The 19,500-nt window shown below is 42.2% G+C and overlaps 1 long non-coding RNA gene across 1 annotated transcript in view; it reads right to left on the bottom strand.

The window, feature by feature from the left end:
• LOC111769917 (uncharacterized) overlaps nucleotides 1–19,500 on the bottom strand; it is a 66,656-nt gene that overhangs the window by 8,610 nt on the left and 38,546 nt on the right. The window contains exons 6-8 of the long non-coding RNA XR_011430839.1: nucleotides 16,427–16,652; nucleotides 14,521–14,727; nucleotides 13,296–13,470 (exon numbers count right to left, since the gene is read on the bottom strand). This is a non-coding gene — a long non-coding RNA (uncharacterized lncRNA). The remainder of the gene's footprint in view (nucleotides 1–13,295; nucleotides 13,471–14,520; nucleotides 14,728–16,426; nucleotides 16,653–19,500) is intronic.

Raw genomic sequence — 19,500 nt, 5'->3', positions numbered from 1 at the left:
TTGATGGATTGATGGTGATCAGGGCCTAAGGCCTCCCTATTATATCTGGATTATACCAGAATCTAGAATTCTAAAATCCACAACAATAGGTACCAGTAGTGCATTTACCACTAAGCTAATAGTCTAAGTTTCAGGACCCATTGCTTGTCCAGGCCCCTTCTGAGGTCCTTAGTTTAATTTTGTGTATGTAATTTAATGTTCTTTTCCAGAAGAGGGTCCTCCAAGCAGGGGTTTGGTCCCCATGATTTCTGGCTCTCCTAATGGACACCGTGTCCCTCCTGTTCTCCTCTGTACCCCTAGAAACTCCCACATTGCCTGGAATATAATAGACATACAATGATGTTTGTTGAGTGACTGAGTGACCGACAACAAATGAACACAGGCAATAGTGATTTTCACACTTCCCAAAAGCAGGGGAGGCCATAATGTACTCGAGGGTATGATTTGCTGCCTGCTGATTTAGACAGACAGCAAAGGCCACTGGAGTTCAAAAGAGGGAGAGAGATCACTTCAGGGTGATGAGAAGGAGACATGCCCAGCAAACTACAGCTGACACAATATGAGACTGACTCAGAGCTTGGACTCTGAGCCTCAGTCCCAGCTCCACTGCTTCCCAGATGGAAGCCACTCAGCCACTCTCTCTAAATGGGGACAAAAATAGTATCGATGTCCTAAGACAGCTGTAAGTGTTAGAGAGACACCTCCTGCAAAGCATGGAGCCCAGCATGCGGTAGACGCTCAACAAATATTAGTTAACAATATAATGATTGGTTTCAGCGGACCAGGCATCGTGCTAAGTGCTTTCCAGAACTCAGGGGGAAATGCCCGCACATCCTGGGGAAAAGTGACCATTTATTGAGTATCCCCATAATTCATCAATGTTCAAGGCACTTCACTGTGTTCTCCACTTAATATTCATTGTAACTCAGTAGTCAGGTGTTAATCAGATTTCATAAGTGTCAACTCGAGCTGGGAGAAGGCAGTTACCTGCTGAGAGTAAGTGGGAGAGCAGAGATGGACCACAAGCTACTGAACCCCAAAACCACGATGTCTGCCGATTGGCTCTCTCTGCTTCTACCCTACTGGCCAAGAGCCCATGGGTTGGACTCAAGGGTTCCAACCCTGGCTCAGCTCTGCTTGGATCTTGGCAACTTATTTAACCTTTTAAATCTCACTTTCTGGTGTTGGGAAAACTGGGCAGCCACATGCAAAAGAATGAGAGGAGACCGTTATCTTAGACCATACACACAAATGAACTCAAAATAGATCAGACTTGAATGTAAGACCTGAAACCATGAAACCTCTAGAAGAAAACATAGGCAGTACGCTCTTTGACATCGGTCTTAGCAGCATATTTTCAAGTACCATGTCTGATGGGGCAAGGGAAACAATAGAAAAAATAAACAAATGGGACTACATCAAACTAAAAACCTTCCGCACAGCAAAGGAAACCATCAACAAAACGAAAAGACAACCTAACAACTGGGACAAGATATTTGCAAGCCATATATCTGATAAGGAGTCAACATCCAATATATAAAGAACTCATACATCTCAACAACAAAAAAACTAACAACCCAGTTAAAAAATGGGCAAAAGATCTGAAGAGACATTTTTTCAAAGAAGATAAACAGACGGCCAACAGGCACATGAAAAGATGTTCAACACTATTATCAGGGAAATGCAAATCAAAACTACAATGAGGTATCACCTCACTCCTGTCAGAATGGCTGTAATTAACAAGACAGAAAATAACAAGTGTTGGAGAGGATGTGGAGAGAAGGGAACACTCGTACACTGCTGGTGGGAGTGTAAACTGATGCAGCCACTATGGAAAACAGTATGGAGATTCCTCAAAAAATTGAGAATAGAACTACCATACGATCCAGCTATTCCACTGCTGGGTATTTATCCAGAGAACATGAAAACACGAATGTGTAAAGATACATGCACCCCTATGTTCATTACAGCATTATTCACATTCGCCAAGACTTGGAAGCAACCTAGGTGGCCATCAAGGGACGAATGGATAAAGAAGATGTGGTATAGATACACAATGGAATACTACTCAGCCATAAGAAATGACGAAATCAGGCCATTTGTGACAACATGGATGGACCTTGAGGGTATTAGGCTAAGCGAAATAAGTCAGAGGGAGAAAGTCAAATACCACGTGATCTCACTCATACACAGAATGTAAAAACAACAACAAACAATCACATAGAGACAGAGATCGGATTGGAGGTTACCAGAGGGGAAGGGGGTGGGGGGAAGGGGGTGAAAGGGGTGATTAGGCACGTGTGTGTGGTGATGGATTGTAATTAGTCTTTGGGTGGTGAATATGATGTAATCTACACAGAAATTGACATATAATGACTTACACCTGAAATTTATATAACGCTATAAACCAATGTTACTGCAACAAAAAACATATAAAATAAATAAAAATTTAAAAGAAGAAAAATGTTGATTAAATTTCCACCTGATAAATCACAATAAAATAATAATAAATATATATGTAAAGAAAAGATAAATAAATCTCATTTTCCTTATCTGCAAAACAGAGATGACAATTGTACCTACATCATAAGGTTATAGAAAAGACTAAGTGACATAATGCATGGGAATGACCCAACTCAGTACCTGGGAGATGGCAAATGTTTAAAATTTCTTAGTATTACTATTGTCCAAGATTATGAAAAGGTAAAAAGTGCTATATTTACCCACTTTTATGTGTGGGATGCCCTAAAGGAGTGCTCTGAGAAAATTTTAAATTTCAGATTCAAATTATGTCCACCCATTTAACTGAAAACGTCTGGTTCCTTTACACACAAGTGTTGACCATGGGTGGTTCACAGAGACCAACATTCTAGAAGACAAATTGGGAAAAGTTTATGAGGAGCAGGATCAGGAGAGCAGGGAATCCCATGAAGTTTGGAAGCAGATGTCCCGATTCCAGTGCCACAGGTATGTCACAAGACCCAAGGTATTTGAGGAGTAAATTACGGTCTTGACATAGGTGGCCTGTGGTTGTGTTGAGGACGTGTAGCTTTCTGGAATAGCAACAGTGACCTCTAGAAAGATGGCAGGTGAATCTTTAGTTCTGAAATTATTAATCTTTACATGAAATTCCTAGTCAGTGGCAGAGGGAATGTTAGTATTATTTAATTTCATTCAAATTACACTACAAAAAACAATTAAGGTGAATAATTATGAAAGTAAGGTCAACTCAATTTTACATCATAATGTTTTTTGTTACCAGGCTCATTATTGCTAATTCCTTTCATAATCTTTGCCATCTAACCTCATTTGTTTCATTTATAAGTGGCAAGAAATGTGCATCATCAAACAGCAATGAAATCAAGACAGCACCATGTCAGTTGGGCGATCTCTGGAGAAAGCAATTATTGTCTCTAGTTAACCTTTTAGGGAGCAAGGTGTCTGCATATTCCCAATGTAGGTGTACCATTTGTCAAAGAGAAGTTCTCCTCTTTCCATTTTTTAGTCATCAACCCTGGCTTGAGAGGGTAGAGGCTTGCCAAAAGTTGAAGTTTTATCCTGCTGTGCTGAATACTTGTAAAACAAATGAAAAAGCTCTCAAGTGGGTTTTAAGTGAGCTTTTAGTGGAACCCAAAACACACACACACCACACATATACATGCACACTCATTTTTAAATATTCAAAATCATCTTGTTAATCCTGCTTAAAAAAAAAAAAACAAGATCTTTCGTGTTCATTACCAAGGTACTCATGTTTGAAATCCTCAGGATTTAATTTGCCCCCATGACTACACTTTGAACCTGTCCTGTTTGGGTTTATGAAGCATCTTAAAAATTTTTACTAGAAAGGCCAGCTCTCTTTTAAGTGCCCACGTCTTAGGCATAGCCATTCCACTGCTGGAAATTTACTCTAACACAAATGGGCAGACTTTCAAATGATCGACACCCCTGCTATACTGGTGTTTAAATACCTTGAATATTACTCTTTTGTTCTGAGCACTAAAGAAACATTCAAGAACAAGCAAACATAGCCCCTGTGCTCTTGGACCCCACAGCAGACTAATTTAACAAACATACGAACAAATAAGGGTCTGATTACCGATTATGATAAGTGCATTTAAAGCTATGGCCAGCATCTTAGTTCGGGCTGCTGTAACAAAATACCATAGCCTGGGGGCTTCAACAACAGACAGTTATTTCTCGCAGTTCTGGAGGCTGGAGTCCAAGGTCAGGGTGCCACCAAGGTCGGGTTCTGGCGAGAGTTCTCTTCCTCTTGCAGGGCAGGTGGCCATCTTTTTGCCGTATCCACACATGGTGGAAAGAGAGGGCTCTGGCCTCTTCTTATAAAGGCACTAATCTTATCATAAGGGCTCCACCCTCAGGGTCTCACCTAAACCTAATCACCTTCCTAAGGCCCCAGCTCCAAACATCACTTTGGCGCTAAAGCCTTCAACATCTGAACTTTGAGGGGACACAAACATTCTGTCCATAGCAGACAGGATGAAGGAATTGAGAAATATGGGGGGCTGTAGGGGCCAGTCAGCACCCAACCCGTATTCCCTTGGCCCACCCATGATGCCACCTGCAGCCCGGTGGGCAGTTCCCTGACACACTAAGGGCTTCCCACCTCTAGTGCCTGAGGTTCCCTGTTGTGGGGCTTTCTCTCATGTAGTGTCATGTTGAGCCCAAGGGAGCAGAGGCTGGATGTGCCAGACAATTAACACTTCCAGAAGCGACCTTCAGCCAATGAAGAGCAAGAGTTGGAGGATCACCATCCCGGCTTCCTGTCCCGTTACTAGGAAAACTCTGAGGAGGTCTATGCAGTCTCCCAGAGACTGGCCAGCGGAATCGAGTCCCAGTTGCCTACAGTGGTAAATTTATGATTCTGCCACCTTTAATTGACTCACCTCCTTTCTCTATTCCTTTGATCCCTGGGATCATCTGCCAGATAAATTACTCAAATCTGCCTTTCGGGAACCTATGCTAAAATCAAGACCTACCTACTGTGAAGGGTAAAATTTAACCTAGTCCAGGAAGAAAGAGAAGCAGCCTTCCATGTGAGCATCCGGGGGAAAAGTATTTCATGGAAGAGGAAGCAGCAGCATGGCCAAAGGCCCTGAGGTGAGAAGCAGCTGTTACATTGGAGCATCTGAAAGGAGCCAAAATGGCGGAATCATAGTGAGCAGCGCGGGATGGGGCTGAGACCCAGGGAGGGCCCAGACCAAGCAGAACCTGGAAGGCCATACAAAGGACTTAGGGTTGTGTTCTAAATGTACCTCCATTTTACAAATGAAGAAACTGAAGATTAGAGAGGTTATAGTGCAAAATCAAATGGCTAGTAAATAAGTGAGAATCTAAAAATAGGACAATTTGAATACAACTCCCATACTTTTAACCACTCTTCTACCAAACCTGATGCTAAAATAGCTCAAACCTGTATTTCTCTCCTGATTTACACCATGCTGGCTACCCTTTCTCTTTTCACGTCTTCCCAACAATGGTCTCTGCTTAGTCCCACTACCAACATGACAGATAATGAACTCCATTTCTCATATCAGCTGAAAGAGCAGTGCACCTGCATTCCTAGCCAATTTCTGGCACATCCTTGTGCAACATCAAGATATATGGCCTCCGTAAATTTTCCGAGACATATTAACGTTCACCTCCATAATGCCTTAATTGTACAGAAACCATTAGACAAGAGTGTTAAGGTGACAAAGGGACCCATGCAAATGGTGAAGAAAGAGAGCAAGATGCCTAAATTAAAAAGGGGTGAAGGGTCCAGGACAGTCTTTCATGGGAGAAAAGATTCATGGAGATTCGCTGTCTTAACAAGAATGGACTGCCTCATAAATTATCTCAATATGATGCCAGTAAGTCAAGGGGAACTTTTTTAAAGTAGGAATTTGCAAAAGGTTAAATTAAAATGAAGGCTGAACAATTATTTTTGTCCTCCTGCCTGGCAGGGCTTCTGCTAATGTTTGTGTACAGAAGTGATAACGGCTGGATACTTCAAAGCCTTTTCAGAGAAAATCACATCATCGGTGAGAAAGGATTTGATTTTGTAAAAAGCTTACATTGTAAGTGATATTGAAAATAAAGAGACAAGTTTGCATGAGCTAAGTGCTTTGTATTTGTTGGTGCTGGTGGGGTTCCACAGATACTCATCGTGCCCATAACTGGGGCTTTAAAAGTAGGAATAGAGAAGTATATGTTTGCCTTTGTTGGTGAAGATGGCAGTCCTGACCCACCAGTGGAGGGCCATGCACTTTAAATTTTGTTTCCAGAAAAGAAGTAGTATTTTCTCCAAGGACTGTTGGTTCTTTCGGCAGGACCCTTGCATTTGATTAGGGAGAGAACACTCTGGGTACAACATACGCTGTTTGCCCTCATGCTTTTCTTGATCCATCCCCTTAGGTACTTTGACTAACTTCGTGGAGAAGAAGTGGAATAAACTGGGAAAAATATCAGCTGCTGCCCCAGAAGGCTGTAAGCCTCAAATGAACAGAGGGCATAAACCCTATTCGTTTCTTATCCTGAATGCCTGGCCTGGGGCCACAGCATACAGGAGGCACATTCACTGCAAGGAACATAAAACCTCACTGTAACTTGAAACAAGGAAAGCAATTTTCTCACACAACTAGAAAGCTAGAGGTCGGGTCACTTCTGGAGTCATTCATTTCCTCAACAGCAGCATCCAAGAAGCCATGTTATTTCAACATTTCTTATATGTGAGGATCTACAGGTTACCTTCCTTTGGGGTTTTAAGATATCTCCTAGTTACATTTCTTTTTAAGAGCAAGAACAGCTTTTCTGGAAGCTTCCGAGAAACTTCACTTCATATTTCATTGCCCAAAATGTTTCTTATGCTTATGCCTTACACAGACGCATAGCAAAAGGAATGTGACTACCGTGAGAGGCTTAGCCAATCAAGACCTGGCCCTGGGTGTGGAAATGGAACAGTCTTCTCTCAAACACATGGCCACTTAAAGGAGTGGATAGTTGAACAAAGTCAATGACTCTATTAGGAAGAAGGAATGAAACGTATTGGCAATAAGTAGTTTCTGATAAAATAAAAAATTTCAGTAAATATCTATTAAAGAAAACGTTGAATGAACAAATGAGTCTCTCTTATACCATTCATTATTTTCTTCCTTTGGGGTGTTGACTGATTCGTTTCAAGTGAGAGTCAGTTCTTTTTGCTTTTCCAGCATTTATTCCCCCTTCTTCTCATAATAGCACCCTCATTTCCCCCTTGAAGATCCTATAGTCTCCATCATCAGTCTATATTGTTTGATTGGTGCTAACCTCTTCCCAGATGCATAGATTCCTATGTCCCAAATCTGTCCTATCAGTATCTTCCATCCCTTTTGTCATACCAATTGGTTCACATGAAAAACTGAACCAATAAGAGTTCATGCAAAGGAACTATGGGAAAGGTGACTGTCTCCTCCCACTAGAATTAGGAGGTGTTTGGAGCTTCCATAACGCAAGCCTGGACAGTATTCGTTTGTGTCGGGTGGGAAGGGGTCATGTGAAAGTGGATCCAACACAGAGCAAAGCAAAATCAGGAAACGGAGAGAAACTAAATCTTGATGATACAGTTCAGACTCTGGATCTAGACATGCGTGGATGAGCTAAATAAGTGCTTATTTTTGAACTTTTTGTTCACATAACCCAGTGCATTCCTTGTCTTCCCTTCAGTCAGTTTGAACTGAATTCCTGTCGCTTGCAACCAAGAGTCCTGTCTAATACATTCCTTTATCCCTGCTACGCTATGAGCTTCCTAAGAACTGAGGCTCTGACACATTCATCTTGTCATTTCCACAGTCCCCAGTACCTAGCAGAGTGTTCCCCAAGATTTTTATCATATGAGAACTCCTTTTTAATATAAAAAATATTAACAGACCTCCACAAAACAATGGTTTTGTTTTTAAACAACTGCTGAGTGAGAAAATATATAATAATAAAAAGCTAATCTAAAACTAGGGATACTTTTGTTAAATGAATTTGTATTTTATGACTCAAAAAGGCCTCTACCTACTTTTAAAACAGTCATGTATAAGGGGCAAACATATTACCTATTTAGCCTAAGAGAAGTTTTGGTCCACACGTGGACTTGTGGTCTGTGAATCTGATAACTGCTCAAAGAGATCGTAGACACCAAACCTCTTCTGTGAGCCTCCTACTCCATCAGAAGTCCTAGGATGGGCATGGATAAAAGGGAACATTGCTTATACCCCCCAAAAATTAAAACGATCCAGGACTCAACTATTCTGTGAAGGATGCTGAATGCATCTTCTCAGGGATCCTTTTTGAAGAGGAAAGAAGTAATACAGATATTGGCTGAGAGCTAGAGGGTGCAGGACAGAATCCCTCAGGAGAGTGTTTGTCAAGGTTTGTTAATGAGAAGTCAATTCAAGTGGCCAGACTAGAGGTGCTGAGGACAGGGCCTCTGTCAAATACTGCTATAACTACTTTTTCATAATTCCTACTGTTCATTCTGAGAAAATTCAGCATAATAATACAGATATTCCAGATTAGCAAGACCTCTCAAACACATAGAAACATAGAGATAAGGTTTCAATATATTCACTTTGTAAAAATTTCCCATCTGCTCCCCATTTTCTGTCTAGTTCTTCAGAGTTTATTTGTGAGGGATGTTGCTGTTGCTCCATCCTCTCCCCTCCCCCCATGTCCCTCTCACTGTGGAGCAGCTATGAGATTTGAATCCAGGGCTGTTCTCTGATTGGTCCCACTCCCTTGTCACATGATTGGCTCAGGTTTGCTCCTATCAGAGTGAAGCTCAGGACATTTGCTCAGCGGCTCTGAGAAGGGAGTGGCTCTCTCCCTTACTGGGTATGAATAAGGAAACAGGCAGTTCCAGTTTCTAAGGGCAGCCTTGAAGGCATCCAGGCTCAGGATAAAGCCAACCCAGGTAGGAGGGCCGAATGAAGATAATCTCAAAGAAGTGAAGCTGGAGTTCTGAACTAGCTCGGCTTGAATGAAGCCTGCCAAACTTTTTTAACTATGTGAGCCAATAGGTGCCCTGTTTGTTTAAGCCAGAGGTCAGCATCTTCAGCCTGTGGGTCAAAAGCCAGCGGCTGCATGTTTGTGCGCAGACTGCGAGAGCTGAGAATGGTTTTTACAAATGAACATTGGCGATCAATTTGATGATAGTGAACACTAACTTGGAGTCCCAATTAAGGGAACCATTACCCTCCCCAAAACAAGAATTCGATTGTCATCTTTAGTAGACCTGTATTACAAAATCTTGAATTCAGTTATTATTGTACTTTCAATTTCATCAATAAAAACTTTGTGGAAATTTGTTTTCTCTCTTGTCACATAAGTACCCACATAATATCCTCTATTTTGCCTCCTGGCCCATGAAGCCTAAAATATTTACTCTTCGTCCCTTTACAGAAACACTGTGCTGACCCCTACCTTAAGCTATTACGTTTCAGTTTTCTGCAATGTGCAAATAAAGTCATAGTAAGTGGTACACTATTGTCTTAAGGATAGAAATGAAATGTGACCATTTAACCTCCTAAAGTTTTCTGTTCTATGAAAGCTCAAGCAAAACAACCAAATCACTTTCCTGTAAGTGTCTCCACTCCAGCCCCTCCCAGCTCTCCAGTCCCTCAGCAAGTAAACATTGTCCTCTTCAATGATATTTTCTATCCTTTGAAACTTGTATCATGTGCTTTCCTGTTCATCTCCCGTAATCCTATTGGAAAACAGAATCAAAAACTTAATATGAGATGATTAATGTATTGTAAAACAGTTATTTTATGGTTCTTAGGAACTTTGCTCCTTTTCTGTATCTCAGCATCCCCAATAATAGTGAGACATTCATGACACACATTTCTCTTGCAATTAACGGGAAATAGGAGATTTTTTTTTGGCAGATAGCACTTTTAGAGTCAGAAGGTGTGGGTGTGAATCTGTACAGCACTGATCTCCTTTCTACTGGTAAAATAAAGGAACAGGAGATCTCCTTGAAGAACCACACCATCCACTTTCACTCCCCATGACTGGATGCAGCTGACAGGACCATCAGCTCCCCTGGTGGCCATGGGATCCGTGTTTAGCCATACAAAGCTCTCTGGGCACAGTGATTGGTTCAAACGTGGACACATGACCTAGTCAGAGCCAATCAGATCTAGTCTTAGGACTTCGCCGGCGTTATCTGGAGGGAGATGCTCTCTTTTCCCCTAGACTTAAACCTGGGACCATGTAGACTATTAGAAAGCTCACCTGCCTGAGAAAAAAAGTCAACACAGAGGAAAGCAGAGCAGAGAGATGGAAAGAGAAATCAAGCGCTGGTAACGTCGTTTAAAGAAATAGATTCACTTGTGCGGAAGCTAGAGCTATTAGCCTGGACTGTTCAATTACATGAGTCGATAAATTCTTTTTCTGCTTGAGCCAGTTTAAGTTGGAGTTTCTGTCACTTGCGATGGAAATATACAACCACTATCTAATGTGGTGGCTGTCTTGGGTTGGGTTCTCCCAAAAGCAAGCCCTAAGACAAAGATGTAAGTGCGAGTAACTTATTTGGGATGTACTCCCAGGAAGCGTTGGTAATGGGGCAAGTGCTGCCGGGGAATGAAGAGGCAGGGTAGAACATGTGCCTCCGAGGTATCCCCTTCACTGCTGCAGGAGCAAGGCAGCTGTGTATTTATCCTCCAACACATGTCCGTCACTGGCTGGGAGCCGTTTTAGGGGCATGAACGCCCCACCATTTCTAGCGGGCCAATTGCATGAGAAGGCTCTCAGGAGGAGAAGTCTGGGGCATGTCCTGGAATGCTGACTGCTGAGCGAAAATGAGCAAGACACTCATCAAATCTGCTTCTCCGTGTCCCACATAGTGCCACCATAATTACAGAGATATTTGGGGACCATTATGTAGTGTGGGAGTTCCCTCCACCTCTATCATTTAACTATTGCCATAAAAATGCTGTGCAACCTCAAAACTCAGTGACTTTGAACAAGAAGGATATATTTTCTCCAGCCTCTGATGGCTGACAGGGGTGGCTGTAATCATGCTACAGGTCCTTGGAGCAGCTACAGGGAGAGGTACGTGTGAATTCCAGGGTGAAGGGTGAAGGGTGAAGGGGCAGCAGCTACCCCAAGGAAGTGCTCCTTACAGCCATGGCAGAGAGAAGCCCAGCTTTTCAAATTGTAGGTTGCAGCATCTGGTAACATCCCATTGGCCGAAAGCAAGTCACATGACCAACTTCATAGCCAATCAAAGGAAAGTACATTCAGCCTGGAGGAACTGATGAATCGCCTGGCCAAGGGCAGGGATGGAGGGAAGGGTAAAATACTGAAAGCAATAATGCAGTCGACCACATTCCTCAAATTTAAACTCTCTGAAAGCAAGGACCCTATCTGCTTTTTTACTGCTTTATCTCCAGAGCCAAACACAGAGTAGGCGCATAGAAGGCCCTTCATATGGATGTGCTAAACATTCTGATTTCCGAAGAATATACTTCAGATGAACTTTCATAACTGAATCTATTTCAGAGTCAGGAACTGTTTGTAATGTGAGGATGCATGAAATACATCCCCCGGAAAGGTAATGACACGTGTGCTAGACCCTAAATCAGCCATCAGCGAGCTACGATCATAGCCTCTTCAATGGATTATAAAAGCGATGGCTTTGAAGAATGCCTTTGCCTCGCCAGAATTACGATTTGTTATTCATCTTGTGGATTTTTAAACAGTACCTTGTACTTAGTATTCAAATTAATGACTCCAATGTATTTGCCTGGATTTATTACAAAAAGAACCATTTTGCACAATACACGTAATAGTTACATTTCTGTGATAAACTTACTTGGTAAAAGCTTTCTCAATTTTATCATTTAGACAAGTAGATATCAGTAAATCAGACTCAAGAGCCGGAATGGCAGAGGGGGAGAGAGGTTTGCAAACCAGGGTGTGAGGCAAGCCTTCAGTTCAATCAGGACAGTGGCAGGAGAAACGAAAGAAGAAAAGACTAAACCAATATGGAGGAACGTAAGAATGTTCCAGAAAATTGCCTTGGGTCAGCAACCCTTTATCTTGCAGTTTCCTGATCTGATTCATCAAAAACTCATCTCGACTGGGAACAGTTTGATGAAGCACAGTGTTATTAGTGGAATGAGCAAAAACTATTAACATAGTTTAGGCTTAAATTCTGGATCCACCATTTTCTAACAGTGCAACCTAGGAAAAAATGACTAAAATTTCCTATGCCTTAATTTCATAATTTGGGAGAGAAGGTCAGGGAGAATGAATAGGGTCCTAAGTCAAGAGATTGTGAAGATAAAAAAAGATCACACATGTCGTTCATCCCAAATGCCAGTCAACAGGCCCCTGATGGTCTCTGAAGATGTTTTCACGAGTCCACCATAGAATGAGAAAAATAGTATTAGGGGTTGAACTATGGCCCCCAGAGGTTGTGTTGAAGTCCTAACCACCAGTATCCATGAATGTGACCTTATTCAGAAATGAGGTCTTTGCAGATGTAATCAAGTTAGGATGAGGTCATTAGGGTGGGCGCTAATCCAAGATGATAATGTCTTAAGAAGAGGGAAAAACCACCTGAAGACAGAGACACAAGGAGAAGACCATGTGAGGATGGAGGCAGAGATGCCAGTGATGCAGTTTCAAGCCAACGATCAACCGCCACCACCAGAAGCTAGGAAGAAGAAAGGAAGGATTCCGTCCAGAGTCTCAGAGGGAGCACGGCCCTGCCGCCTTGATTTCAGACTTCTGGCCTCTACAATGGTGAGACAGTAAATTTTTGGTGTTTTAAGCCACTTGGTTGGTGGTACTTTGTTATGCCAACCCTAGGAAACTAATACTGTACAGATTATAGTGAATTTTTAATTAAACAACATTTATTTAATTTAAAAGAATGGCCCTTTTTAATATTTTTGTTTTCTTATTCCCATGTTCACACGATGTGTGGAAACAGGCAGTTGAAGGCTGATCTGACAGCTCCCTCTGCTCCCCCAACGCTATCCTGCTGTTTGTCCTTGCCTGCTCCTCCATGTGTGTCTGTGCATCTACGTAATAGGCAGGAAAAGGGGGGAGGGGCAGATGCAAAGAGCACACGTGGCCACCCCTAGAGTTACAGAAAAACTGAAAAGCTATTACAGAGAATTCCCATATTCCCTGCATCCAGTTTCCCTCTTTTTAACATCTTCCATTAGTATGTTACATTTGTTATAATTAATGAACAATATTGATACGTTATGATAAACTGAAGTCTATACTTAATTCAGATTTCCTTGTTTTTTTACCTAATGTCCTCTTTGTGTTCCAAGATCCCATCTAGGACAGCACATGACAGTAATCATAATGTCTCCTTAGGATCTTCTTGGCTGTGACAGTTTCTCTGACTTTCCTTGTTTTGATGACCTTGACGATATTAAGGACTAGGTCAGCTGTTTTGTAGGACACTTCTCTATTTTTTTCCTGAGGTAAAATTCACGTAACACAAAATTAGCCATTTTAAAGTGCACAATTTAGAGGCATTTAGTACATTCACAAAATTGTGCGACCATCACCTCTATAATTCCAAAACGTTTTCATTATCCTCAAAGTAAGCCCCATACCCATTAGCAAGTCACCCCCCATCCCCTCCTCTCCCAGTCCCCAGGAACCACTAATCTATTTTTTTATCTTTACAGATTTGCCTATTCTGGGAATTTCATATAAATGAAATCATACATTATGTGACTCTTTGTGGCTAGCTTCTTTCACTTAGCATGATATTTTCAAGGTTCAACCATACTGTAGCACGTGTCGGAACTTCACTGTTTTTTACGGCTGAATAATATTCTGTTATATGTCTATCACACATTTTGTTATCTATTCATCTGTCAATAGACATTTGGGTGTTTTCCCACCTTTTGGTTATTGTGAATAATGCTACTAGAAACATTTGCATACAAGTATGTATTTGAATACCTGTTTTCAATTTTTTTGTGCATATACCTAGGCTGGGTTATGTGGTAATTCTATTTTCAACCTTTTGAGGGTGTGCCAAACTGTTTTTACATAGCAGCTGCACCATTTTACCGAATTTTTTTTAATTAATAGGCTTTATTTTTCAAGGCCAGTTTTAGGTTTCCAGAAAGATTGATTGGAAGGTACAGGGAATTCTTGCCTGCCTCTCCGCCCATGTATACAGTTTCCCTATTGTTTACATCTTGTATTAGTGACGTACATCTGCAGAATGGCTTTTCCCCCCTGCATCCTTGCCAGGGTTTTGTTTTTTCAGAATGGCTTTTTAAATGAGGTGTTTTTCCTACTTTTTTGCGATGGTAAAAAGATTTTTAAGTGAAATTATAACGATGTTGGTTGGTAGGAGGGGTGTGTGTGTGTGATTAAAGAACTTACATGACAACCCAAGTTAGTACACTGTTTTTGTTCTAATAGTGTATAAAATAATGATAATTTACAAATCAGGGAATCCCTGGCAACAATATAACATTCACGTCAAGCCTGACACGTGGTACGTACTCAATAAATGCTGGTGCTGGGTCCAAATGATCCAGGCGTGGTTAGAGCAGAGCAGTCTGCATTTTATTTAGCAAGGTTCTGTGAACTTTGGGACAGATGGAAAACAGCACCTGCGCCAGCCCCTTCCCCGGTTACGATCCCAAGTTCATCAGCACGTGCTGGCGCTCATGCAGTTTCTCCAGCATTTCTCATTCCAGTCACTTCTTCCTGCGCAGGACACACTCGAGTCAAAGGCAACGTGAAATTTTGAGACTTAGCAGCCCTAAGTCTGGTGAACTTAAGGGAAACTCAAGCAAGGCTTGTCTTCCTTGTGGGGATGGGGAAATGCTTCTTATTTTAAAACTTGCTGTCTCCACTTTGCCAAAGTGTTCTGAGAACTTAAGAAATGGATGCTGAAAGAGAAGTGGGATGACCTCTCAGAATTTGTGTGCACATCTCACAGAGGACTGGAAGTGCTTAATGCTGGTACAAGTACATTATCACTTTTCACCAGAACTCTTAGCATTAACGTTTTTCTAATATGAATCCTTCAGTGTCAGAGGTTCATTTAGACATTTCCCCAACTTCTTAAAGTTCAGGGACCAGAACAATGGTCCAACTAATTCTTCTTCACTGTGCTTCAGGAAGCGTAAGCTTTTGTATTTCAATAACTACTTTTCACATTATAGTGAAAATAGTCCTTCAACAAATTAACCCCTGCATATTATTAGACGGTGCAAACGGAAAAAGATATTTAGGTGATATTCTGGTTAGACTTATTTTCTCTTGAAAAGACCCTTCACTACAACCCAAACCATTTCCTTATTAACTTTTAACTTTGCTTATTATTTCTGACTTATCATAATTGCTGTGAAAACTCAACAACCAGTCATTTTGAAAATATCTTCCAACGATTTTGTTTTGTTTCTGATCTAAATTTCCAAACAGCTTGAGCTTTTTTTTAAAGATTTTTTTTTTTATTTTTTTCCTTTTTCTCCCCAAAGCCCCCCGGTACATAGTTGTGTATGCTTCGTGGTGGGTTCTTCTAGTTGTGGCATGTGGGACGCTGCCTCAGCGTGGTTTGATGAGCAGTGCCATGTCCGCGCCCAGGATTCGAACCAACGAAACACTGGGCCGCCTGCAGCGGAGCGCGCGAACTTAACCACTCGGCCACTGGGCCAGCCCCTTGAGCTTTTTTTTAAGATAAAGTCAGTGGAAATTGAAGAGGCTAGATCTACAGAAATAAACTTTCTCCCTTTCAGTTTATCCTTCTCTCCTAAAGTTTTCATTTTCTCCAACTACATAACGATATTGTTTTAAAACTTCAGACAAGGCTAGAATCAGCTAGGTTGGGCTATTTCTCCCTTTTTATTGAAATGTTCTGCTGTTCATTTTTCTTCCTTTTTTTCCTTCTGCTGGAACACACATGTACTCCTTCTGATGAACACACACACCTATGCAGAAGTAAATATTCACTTGTGTACACCCACATGTGTGGGACACGCTTCAGCTCAGTTCTTCTTTCTTTGGCTTGATAGGGATCTTTTTGTTCTGCTTATCCGTGACTCTTTTAAAAATGTGCTAAACAACCTTTTAGTTACCTTGAAATCCAGTGCTATGGGTATTTAACTGAGTGCAGAAGAGAGAAAATTAAAATAATCAATGAACGTAGTTTGCTGCCTGGTCAATGTCATCAGCATTTAATTTACTCCTTCCCTCCAGCGATTGGAGTCAGCCTCACTCTTTCCACTACTAGTTAGCCATAATGAAATTATCTTCCTAGCCCTGCCCACTGGAAGCTGGGATGGCTTAGCCATAGAAGCGTCTTTACCTGTTCATTTCATTTAAAAAAAGAAAGAAAGACTCTGAATTGATTGTATTTTCTTAAACGACATATATCTAATTTTGAAAATGTTTCCTTCATTACCTTAAACCTGGCTCCAAATCCTAAGAAGGGAAAGTGTAGCAGAAGCTGAAGCTGTTCCATCTATATCCTTAGGCGGGCACGGTGTCCAGGCGGCTCACATCACTGATTCCAATTACTAGCACTTGGGACTCCTTGCAAGAGGGTTTCTGAGGCTTCCAGAGCCTATTAGATCCTCCCACGGGTTGGGCTGGAGATGCTGGGGAGTTAATACCTCTTCGGAGCAGCTCTCAACCAAGAACAGACAAGGCCATTTCAAAATAGGTTCTATGTGAGTTGGTAAATATAACTAAGAGTTGCCTGCCCTTTGATCCATTTTTCAAGTACAGTGAGGGAATTGAGCCTACCAAGACATCAACCTTATGTTTGATCCTAGAGAAAGGAACACACGATCTTAGATTTTATTCTACAATAAAAGACATTATGGAGAAAATTGGCAAAATCTGCGTGAACTATGTATGTCACACCTTCATGGGGGAGTGGCAAGTTCAGGAAGAGCATGTGGGCCAGGAGATACTATTGTACTTACACCTGGCTGGGCCTTTTTGAGCGCCTCAACTAGTAGAGTACAGCACAAGTAATGCTATGCGACTTCTGAGGCCAGCTCATAAAGGCAATGTAGCTTCCACTCGGCTTGGAACATTTGCCCTGGCAATGCAGCCACCATGCTGTAAGGAAGTCCAGGCAACACGAAGAGGCCCACATGGAGAGGAGCCAAAGTCTCCAGCCCTCAAACGCAACTGGACTCTGCACTGATTGCCAGCACTAGTTCACCAGCCACGGGAACCAGCCATCTTGGATGTGGGTCCTCCAGTCCTCAGTCAGGCCACCCCAACAAAGACCACATGGAGCAGCGTCAAGCCTTCCCCATAGAGCCCTATCCAAATTGCAGAACTGTGCACAAAATCAAAGCTGTTGTTTCGAGCCATTAATTTTCATGGTGGTTTATTACACAACAATAGATAACTAGGACATCATCACAAATGTACCAAGAAACCCAAGCCTAAGGTGGTGTTTGTAGTTATTATTATTTTCTCTCATGTTTTAATATATGGACAGTGCCTCTGTTGATGCATCCTTGTTATTCATGTGGACAATCACCAAAAATAAATGTATTTCACAACTTTCTTCTTGTTACAGCATGTTTTGCATGTATTTGGGAATAGTGTGTAGCCGAGGGTGATTGAAGGATTGAGTGGCTTCCATGCACAGCTGAAATCCACTAATAATAAAACATAGCTTAGTTATGTCAGATATCTTCTGTTTGCCCTTCCAGATCCCCTCCACCCTTCTCCACGATGTGTAGAGGGCTGAACCGTATAGACTAAAGCAAAGGGCTCCCCTCTGGCTCCTGGAAGGACAGCCCCACTGGGAATATAAAGGAAGGAGAGTGAGGTCTGGGTGGAAAGATGGATTGGTCAAAGGAATGGAAGCAGGCATAGTGTGCTGGTATGTATCTAACAACTGGCTCTCCAGGGAGAAAAAATGGATACATATATACACATAGAAGTTTGTTATAAATTTTACTGGTACAATGGATAAGTTGCACACAATTTATAATAATGAAATATTATAAATTCCACAGAGTTAATTGATTCTCACATAATGCTTTCATTGATTTTCTTTTCCTAGTCTTTGTATCCATTGCTACCTATGGTTGCAACTGATAAATAAGTGTGATTGAGACATGACTATTGGTTAATACTTCTGTTTAACGGAAAGGGTAAAATGAAAGTGAAAATACAGAAATGTACATTGGAATTTCACCCATTCATTGATGATGTAAACTCCTTTTTTGCTGAATCAGATAACAGTTTTAGAATATTAAAAGAATATTTCCTGGAGTGACATCAGCAACGTGGCAGTGTGAGCTGTTCTCTTTTGTCTCTCTTGCTCTAAATTACAACTAAACAGACATTCATCAAACCACAGAGGATACCCACACAGCACAATAGGATGCCTGAGAGACCCAAGCAGCTATATAGCTGAAGGTAAATGGACTGGATCTCCAGAAAGCAGTGGAACTAGGTAAGCACACCACTCTCCCTTCCCAGCAGCAGCAAGCCAGGTCATGGATCCTCACACAGTGACCAGTGAGACTGTAAGAGGACGTGGGGGCAGCCCAGCCTACATGCGAACATTATCCAAGGGGCAGCCTGGCCTACAGGAGCACCCACTGCATCCCAGTAGTGCACAAGTGGGAACACTCCCCACTGAGTGGCCACAGCTCAGGTCTCACAAAAGAGCTTTGCCTACCAAGCACAGCAACCACTATGACTGTAGAAGGTGGTGGGGGCAGCCCAGTGTGTGCCCAAATGTATTTGGAGGGGTAACCTAGCCTGCGAGAGTGCCAACCATGCCCCAGCAGCCCCACCAGTGGGAACACTCCTCACTGAGTGGCCATGACCCAGCCCCTGCAAAGGAGCCCCACTCACCAAGCACAGCAGCTGCTGCAATTGTAAAAGAAGGCAGGGACTGCCCAGCACACATGCGCAAATGCCTTCAGAGGGGTATACCAGCCTGTAGGAACACTCACCATGCCCTGGCAGCCCCACCATGGGGAATGCTCCCCACCAAGTGGCCATGGCTCAGCCCCCATGAAGATGCCACACCTACCAAGCACAATGGCTCACCCAAACCACCAGTGAGGACAGTGCTGGCCAGTGCCTGCACAATCCACCCACTGAGCCCAGAGGCACAGAGGCCCCGCTGCCATGAGAGCAGCCTACTGAGCCATGGCCAGCCTGTGCAAATGCAGAGCAGCTGTAACCACACAACTTCCAGCAGCTGGAGCAGGATCAGAAAGACAGCTCCCGCTTCTTCCTAGCAATGGCAGATGGAATCTGAGACCTGATACTACCACCAATGCACTGGTAAAGGATCAGTTCATCAAACACTATGAACAACTACAGTAACACTTCAGAGAAGAAGGAAAATTATAAGTCTCTAGAAACCAATCCTGAAGTCACAGAAATTTACAATCAAAATGACAGAGAATTCAAAATTGCTGTCATAAAGAAACTCAACAAGCTACAAGAAAAATCAGAAAGACAGTTCAGTGAGCTCAGGGATAGAAT

The sequence above is a fragment of the Equus caballus genome, chromosome 22 (assembly GCF_041296265.1).
Source record: "Equus caballus isolate H_3958 breed thoroughbred chromosome 22, TB-T2T, whole genome shotgun sequence".
In the NCBI taxonomy this organism is placed as follows: domain Eukaryota; kingdom Metazoa; phylum Chordata; class Mammalia; order Perissodactyla; family Equidae; genus Equus; species Equus caballus.
Note: the sequence above shows the minus strand (reverse complement) of the source record. Positions and strands in the feature narration are given on the sequence as shown.